The sequence below is a fragment of the Ctenocephalides felis genome, unplaced genomic scaffold (assembly GCF_003426905.1).
Source record: "Ctenocephalides felis isolate EL2017-DRISC unplaced genomic scaffold, ASM342690v1 CF-g0.4_SCAFFOLD_00845, whole genome shotgun sequence".
Classification (NCBI taxonomy): Eukaryota; Metazoa; Arthropoda; class Insecta; order Siphonaptera; family Pulicidae; genus Ctenocephalides; species Ctenocephalides felis.
Genome location: NW_020536999.1, coordinates 77,188,231 through 77,205,777, shown reverse-complemented (window position 1 = coordinate 77,205,777; position 17,547 = coordinate 77,188,231).

Below are 17,547 nucleotides of genomic sequence, written 5' to 3'. Positions count from 1 at the left end.
TTACAATTACCAGTTGCATACATTAATGGTGATTGATGAACTTGGAAGCGTAATTCCAGTTGCAGTTTTTTGCAAACAGACAAGATGAAGTAACGTGTAAAATATTTTTTGAAGAAATCTCTAAGGCAGTCGGTAAAATCAATACAAAGTCATTCATGACAGATGACTGCCCAGCATATTCAATGCTTGGTCATCTGTCATGGGTGCTCCACAGCATAAACTGTTATACTCTTGGCACGTGTCCAGGAGTTGAAAGAGGGCAGCAGCTGCCAAGATTGTTAATAGGGAAAAGAGAGACTTAATTCATGAGAAATTGATAACTATGATTTTAGATGAGAGGGAATTCAGGACTAGTTTAAATAAATTTTTGGATGAGCTTGAGGAATATGTTACAACAAAATCATTTGTAACATATATTAGGAAAGCTTGCTGCTACCGTGAAACTACATAGGCATATTGCTATAGAGAAGGATTAGAGATTAACACTAACATGTTCTTAAAAAGCCATTATAATCAAATGAAGAAACGAGTCATGGAAAGAAAGTACAGTAAGAGAATGGATAAGGCCATTGACATGGTGTTAAGAACTGAAGTGGAAGCCTTTTGTTGCAGAAATAAAAGAATAAATTGAACTTGTATATCAACAAGACAGAGAGAGACAATAAAAAGGCATAAGAGAAGTGAAAGTATAAAGCAGATACAAATTATTTCCGATAAACAGTGGAATGTATCATCATATGTGGTTACACAGGCTAATCATGCATGTAACAGTTCTTGTATGAGATGCGAAAAGTGCAAGATTCGCTTTCATACATATTCTTGCACTTGTGTAGACTATTTAATTAGGTCAATCATTTGTCAGCCCATCCACGCGACATTGCCATCTGACACTGGCTTTAAGCGTGAATTGTTAGGAGATATAGTGCAAAATTTACAGCAAATTTACTTTTTAGCAAAATGACGTAAAAAGTTTCTTTGAATGTTAGTCGTATACTGAATCAATTAAGTATTGAAATTTTCCGAAAGCATTATAAATAATGAAAGTTTCGAAAATTATTTGCAATTGGCTAATGAACTTTATGAAGCATTAAAAACGGAGCCAGATTTACCTGCTGAAATTAGTGTACGTCGCCGACGCCACCGAAAACAAATTAGCATAAAGGAGATGAAGACATTCAATTGACTACAAAAGAAAATTTTAAAATTAATCTTTACTACCATCATACTTGATACTGCAGCTCCAACATTGACTGCCCCATTTGATACTTTATCAAACTTTTGGATTTCTTTATACATTTATTGATATTATTGCGGGCCATAGACTATGCCTTGACGATATATTGATCAAAGCACAGGCTTACAAAAAGGAAGAAAAAGATACGTTAGGGAAATAAGGAAACACAATACTACTTCATGGAGAGGCTTTGTAACCAGGGTAAGTAACGAAGACCCTTAGGATTAGTATACAAAATTGTATATGATAAACTAAACAGATGCACATTTAAAGGATCAATTAAAACTGTGTGTTATAAAGCTTAAGCCAAATATACAAATACTGTCAAACAAAAAACAAAGTCTAACTTTATGAATAAACAATATTTTTTTGCATTTTTTGTATATTATTCTATATGGACATTACTTTCCTGCGGTCTATCTATGAAATGATGATCAATGTTCTTTCTTAATATACAGCAAGCAATAACAGCAAGAATTATTAAAAAAATAATAAATCAAATAGCTCCACTACTCACTTCTTTAATCTATAGCTGCATAGAAAGGGGTACTTTTCCATCGTGCCTCAAAACAGCTACAATAAAACCAATTTTTAAAACAGGAAACAAAACAGATCCAAATAATTACAGACCCTTAACAATAACTAATACATTTTCGAAAATTTATGAAAAAATAATTAAAGAAAGATTACTAAATTTGAAAAATAGATAAACATCAATATGGTTTCCTCCCTTCATCAAATACACAAGGTGCCCTAATAGATTTGACTAATACCATCAGTAATTTGACTAATACCAGTCAGCACCTTGAGGAAAATATGCATAGAGCTGCAATTTTTATTGATTTACAAAAAGCTTTCGACACAGTAGATCATGGCATATTACTCAATAACCTAATAGATTTGGGCGTAGAGGGTTTTTCTTACAGCATTATCAAAGATTTCCTCATGGAAAGGGTGGTAAAGACGAATGTGAGAAAATTCACAAGTGGAAGATGTAGCATAACCTGTGGACCACAATGTTCTGTATTAGAAACTTTATTATATCTATTATACACCAATAACCTTAAAGACGTAAAATTAAAGGGAAGATAAGTATTATATGCAGACGATACTGTCATAGTACATGCAGATAAGGATAAAAAAAGGACTCGAAGATACTATAAACACAGATATGAAAATATACACCGAAAGGCTAACTGAAAATAAACTAACAATTAGCATTGAAAAAACAAAATACATATATTTCAAACATAGAAAAAATACCGAGGACACTAAACTAAAAATTAAAGTAAATAATAGAGAAATAAAAGAAGTGGAAAGCATAAAATACTTAGGACTGATAATAAATGAAAAACTGACATGGACACAACATATAAATAAAATAAAAAGAAAGATGGGAACATTAACAGGGGCATTGAAAAAGGATCCACTCTTTCGACAAAAAAATAAAATACTGAATCTTAAAACGCAAATAATACCTATAATTTTATATGGAATAACAACATGGAGCCAAACAACTAAAGCTAACCTAAATGACATAAAGAGAATAATGAATAAAACCATAAAAATAGCATATAATTTTCCACATCTAACACCCACCAAATACTTACAGAGAGAAACAAATAATCATTCACTAAATAACATTATTAAAATAGAGAAAAGCAAACTAATAGACAAAATGAAATTTAACCGAATTAAAACAAGTGCAACAATAGACATAAATCAAGATATACATGAACACTACACTAGACAACACAGCAATTTTCACATTGAACACAATAGAAAGAAAAAATTGAGAGAAAATGTCATATGGAATGCCAGCAAAATATATAACGAATTGCCAAACGATATTAAGATGACCAATGATGACGATAAATTTAAAAGAAAAATAAAGAAATACTATAAGGAAATTGAAGACAAAGAAGACTGAAGAGTTATATATAAAGATATTTTAATTATAATAGATATTATATTAATGAAATAGTCAAATGAAATGTATATATATAAAATATGAAAACTGTTTTTCATAATCTCTCATACCAGGCACTTCTGCCTGACTGAGATGTGAAAATAATGTATATATATATAAACAAAAAAAAAATCTATACTGTTTTTCTAAATTAGCTGCAATCTGAAAGCGATTAGCAAACTTATGATGAAATAGAGAGCCAAGATGATCGCAATGAAAATTTCAATGTACCAAAGGAAAAATCTACCTGTAACATTTTAGTCTGTCCTTAAGACCAACTCACAACACCTGGCCAATCATGAGCTGCAAGAATTTTAGGATAGTACATGTGCATTAGGATTACTAGGAATACCACGAAAAAAAGCGTCGTAACAATTTAAACATCTTATGAAACAATTATTGAGGCAGGAGAAAAAACGTATATCCAAAACGTCCAATAAAAAATTGGTTTTACTTTGCATTGCTTTTCATTAAAACCTTGAAGCTTTTTGTACCATAAACATAATCTGAAATATGTATTTAATTTATAGAAACTTGTGAAATAGCTTATAAAGTCAGCGAAACGTACACGTGGATATTACTTTTTCTAAAATTTATATATCGCATAAAAATTAACGTATTCGACTAGAGTTTATATAAGACAAGCAACGACATAAAAAGTCAAACTTGTTCACTTTCGCGATGTGCAGTATCATGTATGGGCAAAAATAAATCTTATGTGACGTTACATTTGTTAATTATATTCATAAACAGACAAAAGAACAAAAGAACTATAATGACTAATTATATGATATTACATTGAAATTACCACATTCAAATAGTTAAATTGTAATATTTATTTGTATGTATTGTTTATTAGTATTCGTGTGTTGGCAGTTTTCGATTTATAAATATTGGTAAAAAAGAAAGAAAATACTATCATAACTTACGCGTTACATTGTGTTGCTCATTAAATATTTAAAATTCGTTAAATATAATTTATTGCATCAGTAAAAATCTTCCAACTATCAATTGTCGAGTCATTACGAATTGATTTTATTCAATATTACTTTTTCACTATCTAACATCCATGCTGCATGATATTCTCAATTTCCTTCAAAGTTAATTTAATTTCACAAATTTGGCGATTTATATTATACAAATGAGTATTTTGTTGAAGAATGAAAATAACTTGTACCAGATATCACGCAAGTCAGGAAGGTCCAAAAATTTTGTCATCATTACAAGTGAGTTGGACAAATCCATCCTCACTACCTTGAATAATTTCTGAAGGTATTGGAATATCTTCGTTTGACAATAAATTATACTTGATCCATAAAAAAAAGTCTTGTATCTTGACTTCTTGTTGAGAAGTCCGTGCAAATTAAAAATATCCTTCTGATTGATTATATATGGAGGTGATGGAAGATCAATTAATGCGTTTGATATACTACTATTAATTGTGATGACACTTTTTCCACATACCTCAAAATACCTCAGAAGATAAACAATCTATGATGTTTAATGAAGAATATATTATTTAGAATATGAACCCGCCTGAAATTCTAGACATGTGCACTACGCCCAGTCAGTATGACAAACACAGAGCGGTGTCTTCCTATTTGATTGAAAGCTATTTTCATAATCACAAGACTAAAGAGATCCCTTAAAAATCTTGGACTGTAATGAAAGTTTACAAAGATTACACATAAAAGAGATGTGTCAAATAGTCGGGCACATCCAAGCAAATAAATCATTACTATTATAATGATCATTACAAATCAAGATTTTTCTTTGTATCGTCACAGCAGAATGGGTACTCATGAACAAATAGTCCAACAATATTCTAATAAACTTCAGACACAAAGATTCTGATTACATCTCATTTGATATATAAATCAATTATAATCTACATTAATTTCAAATTGTGCAGAAAACACCTTGCAATATGCACTACATTCTCGTATTATGTACATATTTGAATGAATGTTTTTCCATCCATGACATTTTATTTTTCGTATTATTTTAGATGCAAAACTGTGTACCATTAACTTTCAACCATATTCATACTGTCTTTCATTTTGAAATAAATATGGATCATTTTGCTTATTACTCTTAAACAATTTAATATATTAAATATATAAATTGTGTAATTTCCAGTAATACGTAATTGTTTTCTATCTAATTGCAATAAAATCGCAATTTGATATTCTAGTATTGTATGTATTTTTTATACCGCAGAATTATAATTAATAACGGTGTTTATAATTTGCTTCAGCATAACATCTCCTGTTAGTAATATTTTCAAATTCAAAATAAAATTTAAATAAAATTTTGTTTCAAATCCCATGCTTTTTGACAATTTTATATAATCGTAGACCACATACACATCTTGAAACAAAAATCATAATTCGAGAAAACTACCGACACTTTACGATTAATAATACAATACATAGTTTGAACACTTTGGCAAATTGTACTTGAACTAATTTAACAACACATTTTTAGATTTATTTTCGCTCAACAAGAAACTCATAAACAAATAAAAATCTATTCGTTCATATAGTAGCACATAAAATTAAACTATTTAAACGAGAAAAACATTTGTCACTCGCAAACATTTTCTCCATTTACTAAAACAACTCAAGTTATGCTTTTTATGTGGTGGACTGCCATGCAAAACTATCAAATCGAAATGCAATATACAATATTATTTAAATTTAATATTTGAATAAATTTTACTAGTTAATATATTTCAGGTTGTGTTTTCCATACAATTTTTCATTTTCTTTTATATAAAAATGTATAATTTAACATTTTGGGTACATGATTTGTCGCCTCCTTAAAAACTGCATTTAACGTAAGATCTTTAATTGTTACTCTTATAAAACTCGAACGTTATGGATTAAAAAATTGCATACAGTACAGTTTTGAAACAAGAATCGCGCTTCTGATAAAAACATTTGTTTTTGATATTTAATTATAGTTTTATATTGCTGTAATTGTTGCTATAATAAATCTATAATTGAAGTATTTATTTCAGGAGTGTACTAATTAATTATTGTTCTTCTGCAAGATATGATGTTCGAATTTATTATTGTTTGTTCAATTCTTTTTCGATTTTTTTTTTTTTTTTTTTTATTTTATTAATGGCATTTGACCGTGTGGTCATTTAGCCTCTTATTACAAAATGATATTTTACAAATTTATAACTTTCAGAGAAATATACATATTTTACAAATTGTTTACAACATAAGATTGTGATTTAATTCATAAAACCTTAATAACTAATACTTAATAACTATAATTTAATGTTACATTTTTGTAAAAAATTAACAAAAATTTTATATATATCTTCATCATTAGAGGAAAAGGCTATTGTGGTGTTAATAGGAAAAATGAAATTATATTTATACAGTTCTTGTAGTAGGGATGTTCTTTGACTAGCATAGAGTTTGCACTTCCAGAAGATGTGGTCAAGATTGTGTATTTCCAAACCGCACGAACAGAAGGGATCTTCTGCCATACCTATTCTAAAAAGATGAGATTTGCAAAATGTGTGTGCAGATCTAATACGATTGATGATGGTTATTTCGTTTCTGTTAAACCTGGATTTGGCAAACCATGTACTGAAAGACACTTTTGGTTTGCAAAATTTAAATAAGGTTCCTTTTCTGTCTTCCATATCATATTCATTTTGCCATAACCTTAATCCTTGTTTCCTTACCCAGCTTTTAAGATCAGTCGCAGGAGCCTTTCTTGAAGGAAAATCTGATAAACAAGCTTCTTTTGCAAGTCCATCCACATATTCGTTTCCACGAATGTTGGAATGCCCTTTTATCCATATTAATTTGAACTCATATTTATTTGCTAAGATGCTTTCTATTTTGTGGATAGTGTCAAATATTAAAAAATTGCAATTTTGTTTAGGATGGTTTAGAGCCAGAAGTGCAGATTTACTGTCAGTTAGGATTATGGTTTTTGAAGTCTTTTCTTGTATAACGAAGTCTAAGGCAGCATTAATACCTGTAAGTTCTGCCGAAAAGACTGAGGCAAAACCCGGTAAATTGAATTGTAAATGTTTATCTCTATTAGGCACATACACAGCACATCCAACTTTGTTTTCTAACTTGGAACCGTCAGTGTAGATAACCGTAAAATCTTTCCATTCCGTATCTAACCAATTGTCAAACTCCCAGTTTATTATATTTTTGTTAGAATAATGTGTCGTATAATTGAAATCATTCAACCCTATATATTTCTTGGGAAATGAGTATTTCCAAGAATGACTATGATACGGAAGTTTGTCATTTGTAATTATTAGATCTTCTAAAGGTTTCAAATTATAAAAACCAGTTATTAACGGAGGTGTAGGTCTGTTTCTCCAATAGTTTGCTCTAAAATGCAGAACAGCTAAATCTTCCAATTGCTTCGGGATTCGAGCTGAATCCGAGTTGAGTTTTTTAATTAAAAATCTATTGGTTAATATTTGTTTCCTAATATTCAATGGAGCTTCCCCGGCTTCCGCTAAAACGGCAATGCGAGGAGTTGACCTTATAGTTCCCAAACACAATCTTAAAGCCGAGAGTTGAGCCTTATCTAACATTCCTTGTATATTAGTTGAGATTCCTCCGTAAATGATGTATCCGTAATCAATATGAGATCTAATTATGGATTTGTAGATAGCCAAACATGAACTTGGGTGGGCTCCCCAGTCAGTTCCAACCAATCTTCTAATGATGTTCTTACCTACTTCACATTTTTTGACCACCTCTTCTACGTGCGCCCGGAAGGTCATCTTTTTATCAAAGATAACCCCTAAAATTTTCAGACTATCGTATATCTTACAGTTCCAATTTCCCATATTGATTTCTTGAGGGTAAAGGAATTTTCTGTGCCTAGTGAACAGGATGCCCTTTGTTTTGATCAAGGAAAGGTTTAGGTGGTTGTACCTCATCCATTTTGAGACACCTGTGATCGACCGCTTCATTTTGTGAATGCATTCCTCAAGCGAGTTGCAAGAAATATACAAAAATAAATCATCAGCATACTGTAGTTTCCTAACATCGTCTTGGGTTCCTGCAGAAAAATCCGACATGTAAATATTAAATAATAATGGACTCAAAATCGATCCTTGTGGTAAGCCTGTTAGAGCTACTCTGGGACCTATTAATTTATTTTTGTATTTTACATATAGCAACCTATTCGTTAGTAAAAGAATTATCACTTTTATAATATTATGGGGAATATTCAGCTTCTTAAGTCTGTTAAGTAAAATGCTATGATCAACATTATCGTAAGCCTTGTGTATGTCCGTCGCTAACAGTAGCAGGTATCTATTATTTGAATTGGATATATGAATGTCATTGGATAAGGTACTTAAGAGGTCATTTGTGCCTTGACATCTTCTAAAGCCAAATTGGTTATGATTGAAAAGAGACTTATTTTCTAAATACCACTCCAGTCTATTCTTGACGATGGCTTCAAATGTCTTGTTCAAGCATGATAATAAAGAGATAGGTCGGTAGGATTCTATCGACAATGGATCTTTATTCGGTTTCAAGATGGGAATAATTATAATTTTTTTCCAATCCTCTGGAATCCAGCATGTAGAAAGAATTGAATTAAATACTTCTATGATTAAACATTTTAATGCTATGGGGCTCTTCTTTAGCATAATGTAAGAGATATTATCCATACCTGGCACGCTGTCTTTTTTATTTTTCAATATATTATCTAATTCGTAAAGTCTGATGGGAGAATTTAAGTCAACGGGACCTTTTTCGCGATTATTTGCAAAATTCAGATTGATTTCATTGGAGACAAAGTCTGGAACGAACATTTTTAGCATGTCTTCGAAGAATGAGCTTCAGACGGGATGCTTAGATGAGTTTCTATTATTTTTGTTGTTAAAAATTTTAACTATATTCCAAAGCTTTGATGTATTAATATTACTATTGAGTGAGTTTGTAAAATCCATCCACTTTTTTCTCTTTTTGGATTTGAGAATTTTCTTTGTAATAGCATTTATTTTTTGATACTCAATAAAATTGTTATAAGAAAACTCGTCTATCATCTTTTTGTACGCTATTTTTCTTTGCCTGATCTGATTTTCACATTCTTCGTCCCACCAGATAGCGGGTTTAAATTGTTTAATTGCCACTGTTTTACGTTCCTTGAAGTGTTTACCAGCTGCTTCGTTTATAATCTCGATAATGGCATCATATTTAGACTTATGATCCTCATGGAGTACCACTTTTTTCAACTTATCTTCTATTTCCCATGCGTAATTATTCCAATTGGCCTCTTTAGTATTCCATTTTCTAGAGGGATGTATATAGTCTTTTCCATCAAAATTGGTCTTTAACGTAATGTTAATCGGCAAATGGTCAGATCCTAAGCTGCCCGCATAAATGTCCCACTGGATTTTGTCATATAAATTATTAGAGCAAAAAGTGAGATCTATTGGCGTTCCTTTCCTACTTGCCGTGCCGATAGTGGTTGGTCTTCCATCATTCATTATGGTGAGGTTTAGGTCTTCAATAATGTTGTATAGAATCTCGCCTCCTCTGTCAATGGAGTTACTGCCCCAAGCTAAATTTTTGCAGTTAAAATCCCCTATTATGAGTATTGGAATGGAGATAGTTTCTATTAAATCCTTAATATTCTTGAAATATTCCTTAGAGTTCGGCGCACAATAGATTGAAATAATACATACCGGGTTTTCTAATTTTAAAATCACTGCACACATTTGGATAAGATGGCACTGAAATGGGTGGTTAATTTTCTCGCATAATATGTTGTCTTTGACTAGAATGGCAGTACCGCCATAACCGTCAACTCTGTCTTCTCGGAAAATCCGATAACCTTTGACAAAATATTTGTGACCTTCTTTAAGCCAGGTTTCGGACAGGCCTGCCACATGAATTTTATGCGACCACATATAATGTTCTATACTACTCTTGTTTGCTAACATTGATCTACAGTTATATTGTAAAATGTTTATTTGTTTCATAATGAAAGGAGTACTGATTGGTATATTTTTCTGAACTCACAGGTAAATCCTTATTAGATTTTTTCTTTTTTAAGCTTGCAGGATCTATTTTGTGTTTAATTTTTACCATTTTGAGAAAAACATCACTTAACAAATTTTTTAATACGGGATCATTTGGATTATAGACGTCCTTTAGCAGCCTAATGAAGTGATATAGGCCACCTGATGTGTTAGGATCTTCATTTTTCCTATTGGATTTTACTTCATTTTCAGAATCAGAATCTGATTTATTTTTTACTCTTTTTCTAGGGTTTATAAAGTTTCCCTTGTCAGCCATATTTTCTTTATAAACAGGTTTTATGCTATGTCCGATTACAGCCCCATTCTTTTCTCTCTTGGTTGAGGGTGGAACATGAATCCTTTTAGGTTTATTAAATGTCTGGAAGTTTGCAACATAACCTTGGTCTTCCTCCTCTTCCAGGTCTGATAGAACCATGAATTTATTGTTTAATAAAGCCCCACTCTGGTTAGAGTTCTTGATTTTCATTGGAGGGAAATCTTTATCTTTATTCAAGCTGCTAAGGTTGACTCTAACTGTTCTCGAGTATTTATAGTTATCAAAGATTTTTTTTGCTTCGTAGAAAGATAAATTCTGTGTTGCCATTAATTCATTAATATTTTTATATCTTTTATATATTCTGCAATCTTTATTATAAGCCTCGTGGTTATCTTTGCACAGGCAGCATAGATAGTTGTTATCTTCTATACATACGTCTTTAATATGAGGACCTGCACATTTGGGACACGTTAGGTCGTTCCGGCATTTTTCCCGAACGTGGCCAAATCGCCAACATTTGTGGCATTGGGTAATCTTTTTAATAAATGGGCTGACTGGGCATTTAACAGAATGTATGCCTACCTTATCCGGCAGAGTTGAACCTCTGAAAGATAATTTCACGCATTGCGAGTTAATTCTGCGCCTGTTGATGTTTTTTGGTACAAAACACTTTACATCTATTATCGGAATAACTGATTCTATCTCTTCTAATATTTCTTCTGCAGTGAGATTAATGTCTACATCAAAGATTATACCTTCCCTAATTAATAGGTATTTAGGAATGTAAGCTTTCAATTTATTATCAGTAAAAAAACTATCGTCAAGAAGGCTATTTGCTGTTTTACCGTTTCTAAGAACTAGTTTGACTTTATTGTTACCAATCACGATAATCTCCAACAAATCTTCTTTCGGAATCGATCGTGATCTGTGTAGTAATTTTCCGAGAGCCATTGGGTGTAAACGTCCAATGTTTTTACTTAAAGATTCTACGTAAATGTAAAAAGGTCCAGTATCACACATATCAAAACGATTCGGTAGATGAATTTCATCAACGTTAATTCGATTAGAATTCTCATCACTAGGTACTTGCTCAGTCATTTCAATATTTTGCGCTTCATTGCTTTTGTCACACACATTAACCATATTAATCGAATCTTCAATTCGAATTGACTCTTCAATCACCGTTTCAGCACTATTAATTTGCATTGGAATATAATCACTTCTTATTATGCTCTCCTCATTATTTGAATTACGTAAATCTGTATTATTTTCATTTCCGACATAGTACACATTCATTGCATTTGCAACAGTCACGCCAATTTCCGAACATGTAGGAGGATTTTTATCGGGCGGACGGCCCTTTAATTGTCCGGTATCGGACTCCATGAAGACATTAAATTAATTAACACAGCAAAAATGCGGTTAATTTACTTAATAACCACTTATATTAACATAAAATACACAATGTTTATACGACACTGCGTGCCCCCGGCAAGGGGACACGTGTTTAACGGTATCTATTTGTACACAATGCAGACACTAACACAGGTTGCTGGACAGGTAGATAAAATATTAGTACTTTTTGATATTTATGTAATGATTATTTATTCACCGATGTTAACAGCTCAACGTCTGAACGAATACTGAGTTTTTCGAAGTATAATTCATATTTATTTATTTTTTCACTAACATGCTTTGTTACGAAGTAGTGATGTGCCGACTTCAAAAATTCCCGATTCGAATGATTCGAATCAGAAAAAAAAAACTGATTCGAATCATGATTCGAATCAATTCGAATCAAGTATATATATATATATGGACGAAAAAAAAATCATGGATGTATTAATTTAGTAAAAGTGATCCAAATTTATAATCAAAATTGTCAGTTTAACCAATATAACCGACAAAGTAGAAATTGTAAACATAAATTACTATCAAAAAGTATATTCTGAAAATTATTAAAAATAATATAATTTTGAGGACGGCTGAAACATATCTTCAAATTAATTTACAATAATAGATTACCAAACAATTGTGCATCACTAAAGCATATAAAATAATATTTGGAATCATGGGTCGATTGTTTATTTTACTATGTAATCAGTAAAGGATCGCATCTAAACTGAGAGCTGAAAGTTAATTTCATTAATGTGAATTTGCCATTACTTACATAATCAGAAGTTAACATATTATTTACTGACTTTCTGGTGTTTAGTAATTGTTTCGAAAGAGAATTATATTTAAAGATTCCCGAAACTCGTTTCATAATTTCGAGTGGTTTATTCTGATAACATTCAAAATCTAAAACACTTAATTATTATCAAAATTGTGTATTGATATTTCACGAACAAAATCGCTCTCAGCGCTCCGTAAAATAAATAAACACGCAAGAACGACGACGCACTGCATCGCCCATACGGTTAACTCATATCGCTCGAACGGCTTGAAGTCGGGATGATTCGAATCAGAATTGAAGTCGGAACAACTCATAACGCCGCTTGATTCGGCTTGACTCATATGAAGTCGGAACAACTCAGAACGCTGCTTGATTCGGCTTGACTCATATGAAGTCGGAACAACTCAGATCGCCGCTTGATTCGGTTTGAGTCATATGAAGTCGGATGATATAGTCAGTCGATGAATGCGGTTAAAGTCATATAAAAACGATTGGAGTCGGCTGATACATTTAAGCATATTAAAGTCGGGTGGCTCGCATGATTTAATTCATTATTTATTTTTTATATTTATGATATTCATTTTTTATATTATTATAATATTGAATTAAATTAAAATATTTTTTTTATATTTATATTTATGAAAAATTTGTGTTAATACATATTTTATCACAGTAAATATTTCGCGGCTTGATGCGAGTTGATTCGAATCAAGTAAAATCTGATTCGAATCAAGTCGTTAAAGGCTTGATTCGAATGATTCGAATCACTTGATTCGACTTGGCACATCACTATTACGAAGTAATAATCTCCTGACAAGTTTTTATTTGTGTTATTAGTATTAATTACTTGTGTGTTTTGTTGACACTCAAATTGAGACTCTAAACGTATGGATCTAATAAATTTATTTTAAGAAACATATCTTAGTTTTCTTTCTATTCATTATCTGCATAGATGACTGATAAAAAGATTTTTGTGTTATCTGTAGATTGATTTCTTGAAGGGCTTAACATCAAGTAAAAATAAATATAAGTAAAGAGTAAAAGTAAAGATAATTAAAGTAAAAATAAAAGTAAAAAATTTTAAAACATCTTTATTTCTCCATACGTTTCGATGTAAAATTCTACGTCTACATTAGTGGTTCTACAATTTTGAAATAAAGAGAAAAAAGAACGTTGAAACTAAATATAAACAGCAAGAAATTGCGGAATACAGAAAATTAGAAGCTGAAGGTGCCAAATATCAAGAATGAAGCGATTACGTTGCGATAAAGTCTTCACAAGGGGAAAGAATAGAATACTCATGTTACCTTTAAGACATGCTGATAAAAATTTCTCCCAAGTGGAAAGTGAAAAAATAGGGAACTAATGGCTATTAAGAGAAAAAATGATGGAAACTATAAAAATAATGAAAAAAAGGCAATGAGGGTTTGAGAATAGCTGAATACATGTTACGAAGATGTACTGGTAACGTTTTTCAAGAACAAAGAAGAAATGAGTTACGAATGAATTGAATTTCATTAAAAATATTGAACTTATTAGAAAACTCCGTCAAGATGATACATATAAGCAATTAGAAAGTAATAAAAATATTGAACGTAATAGAGAACTTAGTCAAGATGATAGGTATAAATCGAAAGAGCGCAAACATAACATTTTACGAAATAAATTATTACGTATAAATAGTAGGTATAAATCGTAATATCGAGATTAAATCGTAATATCTCGCACTATAGTAAAATTGAAAAATTAAAGAATATCAATCGAATTAGGAGGATACGTACCGATAAAGTCGCTTATGAAAATGAATTAAATGAAAAATAGGAAAATAGTATTTAATTAAGTATCGAGAAAACACGAGATATAATCGTTTATCGAATGGTGAAAATTGTGATCCATTTGCACAGCTGCAATTAAAGTTCATTGGGTTTAGAGCAGAAACTCCTTCCTAGATTTGCTGTTTTTGCAAAGGACCTTTTTTTTTAAACATTCAGGTATAAAACGCAATAAAAACGTTCTTATTCATAAAATTCACGCTACTAATAATAAAATAAATGTCGGGAACGCAATACTAAATGTGGAAGAGTTCATGTCGCGCAATATTTATAATTTTCCTAGCTAATGGATTAGCATTACTTGTAAAAAATATGCAAATCTATGTTGCACTTAGTCGCGTAACGAATTTAAATGGATTGTATATTTTCGGAAAATATCATATTAGGAACAGGACATGTGAGAGGTTGGAAAACATCAATACAAATCCCGCACTGTCGGAATTAGAACGTCTGAAACAAACGAAGCAATTAAAATTATTTTACAATAGTTTAAACCATAAACTATTATGCTCTTGGCACGTGTCCAGTAGTTGAAAGAGGGCAGCAGCTGCCAAGATTGTTAATCGAGAAAAGAGAGAGTTAATTTATGAGAAATTGATAACTATAAAAATGATTTTAGATAAGAGGGAATTCAGAACTAGTTTAAATAAATTTTTAGGATGAGCTTGAGGGAGATTATGATACAAAATCATTTGTAACATATTTTAGGAAAGCTTACTGCTACCGTAAAACTACATAGGCATATTGCTATAGGAAAGAATTGAGGATTAACACTAACATGTTCTTAGAAAGCCATCATAATCAAATGAAGAAACGAGTCATGGAAAGAAAGTACAGTAAGCGAATGGATAAGACCTTCCCACACTAGGAACATGACATTGCTGGCGGGTGTTGCTCAAGAACTAAGATAATTAGTGGCTGACACTATAGTGTTATACTTCAAAAATTTCATTAAACTTATACCATTTAAACACAAACTAATAGACTCTTATTTTTTACTCATATTAAACGTTTGATGACGTATAAAGGCTGCATATTATGAAGAACATGAATTTTTCACCTTTTCAAACGGCAATATCTCAGAAACGGTGATTCTAACAAAGAAAATTAATAATAACAATTTATAGAGAATTTTATAATAAATGAACCTATCTAACATGATTTTTGAATAAAGGCTACGGTTTCGGCGCAAAATGGGGAAAACTAGAATTTTGCACCTTTGACCTTGAATAAAAAAAATCGCAGATGTCGGATCGATAAGGACTTTTGACATTTCATTTGTAATGGCCTATTTAACATCTGTACCAAATTTCAGCTCTATGCCAATTATTCCTAACTGACGGCTTTTTCAGCTTTAATTTGACTGGGTTACAAGACATGTAAGAGGTCGGAAAACACCGATAGAAATCCCGCACTGTCGAAATTAAAACGTCTGAAACAAACGAAGCAATTTAAATTATCTTACAATAGTTTAAAGGATGAAGCGATATATTACAAATATTTTTATCACATAATCGGAACTTTGAATTATAAAATAACTCATATTACTAGCAATAAGTGGTTTCATCGCGGTGATATTATATGTTTAAGTGAAACACTATCTAAACCATATGAATTTTGTTGTTGACTATGCAATTGCAATTTATATTAGCTGATCATGGTGTTAGTGCAAACGAAGGATGCTTTACATATTGTTTAAATAAATTGGGTCGAATTCTATTTCAGAAAATTGTCACTGACAATAGTTATGGAAGCATTCAGTTAATTCGTAGTTGTAATAATTCTAGTTTGATTGAATACATTAGCAAGTGCTACGTGTTCTTTAATAATAAAAATCCTGAAAAATCTGAAGAAAACGTTAAATTTATCTGATAGCCAGTTTACGAAGAGACTATCATATCATGCTAAAAAATTTGCTAATGGCAATAGAGATTTATATATATATATATTCGCCATAAAATCAATTATTTAATTTTTAGGCGAAAAATCTCGAGATATACTATGCTCGAAAAATGTTTGCTCATCTCGTGTGCATTTTAGGTGTACTTTGCAAGTGCAGCGAGTATTTTCATATACAAATATGAATTAGTATTTAAGAAATTTGCTCAAATTGAAAACAATAATACAATATTGGAAAAAACAATTTTAGCAATCACTGATTTGGAAATAACAAAAGAGCTTAATTCGAGAAAAAATCGTTTACAAAGCAGTCTATTTTATTAAAAAAAATTCTCAATATCATATGCAAAACTGAAGAGAGCATGCCGAAAGAAGGTTATCAAAACAAATTTTACGGTCGACGTTTTCTAAACTATTTAATGGACAGGTAGATCCCAATTTCGCCATTGTAGTCTGGGTTGATGCACAACAATAAGAGATCACATTTGTATACGAATTCTGCTATAGAGTCTTATTTTAATACCCGCCAAATAGATGTTTGACAAGCCAAAAGAGTTCCGAATCTGACTCAGAGCTTGCATTAGGTACGCATCCTAATCATGTAGCAATAGATTTGATTAAGGTTAATATTGATATTGTCACTTTGTTTCATTTCGCCTATAATAATTTTTCATTAAAAAGACACATTAATTATTACCATGGCACCATTCCCTATAATCCTTCCTCTTCCATTGTTCAATATTCCCCATCACTCACTCATTCTCAGTCACTTATTTCCTTTACATATCCCCAAACTTCTGATAACTCCTTCAATAATTCAAGAATCAACCAATTCACATCAATAGTTCTGCATTCATATGCAGCTTCCGCTCCTATTACTCATGATTCCCAATCTCCTACTGACATAATTTCCTTACCGTTCACTTCTCTTCATTCTACCACTGATGAAGTTATTTCCATACCTTCTACTTCTTTTCACCCTTTCAATCACTCTGTCATATCTCGTCAGCCCACGTCCACTTCTCCCACTGGTTCTGCAATTCGTCAACCTTTAATCCCTTCTTCAAAAACTTTTTCTCCACAACCGTCTGAAACATTTGATTTTCCTACCTTGCCTGTCACACCAA